Source organism: Nannospalax galili, unplaced genomic scaffold, assembly GCF_000622305.1.
Source record: "Nannospalax galili isolate Female #2095 unplaced genomic scaffold, S.galili_v1.0 scaffold375, whole genome shotgun sequence".
In the NCBI taxonomy this organism is placed as follows: Eukaryota; Metazoa; Chordata; class Mammalia; order Rodentia; family Spalacidae; genus Nannospalax; species Nannospalax galili.
This window is the reverse complement of record NW_008337054.1, coordinates 438168-439526: the sequence shown is the minus strand read 5'-3', so window position 1 is coordinate 439526 and position 1359 is coordinate 438168.

Here is a 1359-nt window from a genome sequence, read left to right as displayed (position 1 = left end):
GGACAGGCCATCTGGGCCACTGTCCCTGCGAAAACCTTCATTAGCATTAGGCCAGCTAAGGCTGGTGTCCTGGTTAGCAAATACCAATCAAGTTTTTTAGTGAATGGGCTGACACTAGGGGGCCAGAAATGTCCTGTGATCTGGGACTCACTGCTGCAAGAAGGGAAATTTACTGGATCTTCATACCAAGAGCACCGGAGGAGCTCCCACCTTCAGTGTCACTGTCACCATGACAGCCAAGATGCTAGTCCTGCTGATGGGCAAAGAAGGTGTCCACGGTGGTTTGATCAACAAGAAATGTTATGAAATGGCCTCCCACCTGCAGTGTTCCCAGTACTGACCTCATCTGTCCTTCCCCCACCACTCCCTTCAGCTTTTGCACCCCTTCTCATATATACACACACCATTTTATTTTTTGGGCCATTACCCCACTTCCCTTATTGCTGCCAAAACCACATGGGCTGGGGGCCGGGGCTGAATGGACAGGTACCTCCCCCTACCCATATCCCCTCCTGTGTGTGTTTGGAAAACACTTTTTGCTTCCTGAATAAAAAAGATTCTGACAACAACAGCAACAACAAAAAGAGTCCAAGGGATTATACTTCCCAAACATTAGACTTAGTAAGACCTCAAATCTCAACCTAATTCAACACTGCAGTGCCTATCTGCAGCCAACAGAAATAAGCCCACTACCACTCTAAATCAGTCATATGGGCTGCTCAGTCAAGATATTCTGTAAGAATCTATAGACAGAAAATAAGCATAGTACAATGCTTTAAAATCTGGGGAAGAGAGATGGAGAGTTCTGATAGGGGAACCAGGTATCTTCTGCAAGGGTATTGATAAGGAACCAGATATCTACACTAGAGGCCATGTGTTCTGAGACAGATGTATCTCCCTCCTGGAGTGGGGTCCAGGATAGTCTGTCTGTTCAGTTATTTGTCAGGCTGATTTTCCTTCATTCTAGACCCTGAAGACATAAAAAGGAAGAAACAGGGCCGTCATTCCTCTCTTAACTGCTTCAAGATGAGGGGGTCGTCATAGGGAGGGGGTAGTTCAGGGTTGGAAGAGGGCATCTTATGGTGGCATAGAACAGGAACATAGCCTTAATTTGGTCCTGAGGGAAGGTTGCTTGCCCTTCGTAGCTAATAAAGCTATCTGCATCTGTAGAGATTGATTTCTATTTCTTTATCATGTCTCCTTTTCATCCCAACTTCTAACATCCATGACTTACTACTTCAAATGGCTTGACTTTTTCCCTCTATCAGGCCAGAGCTAGAGATTAAAGGAGGCTTTATGAAGCACAGTGTCTCTCCAGCATGGCCACAGTCTTCTTGGGTGACTTCCACCTGCTTTGAA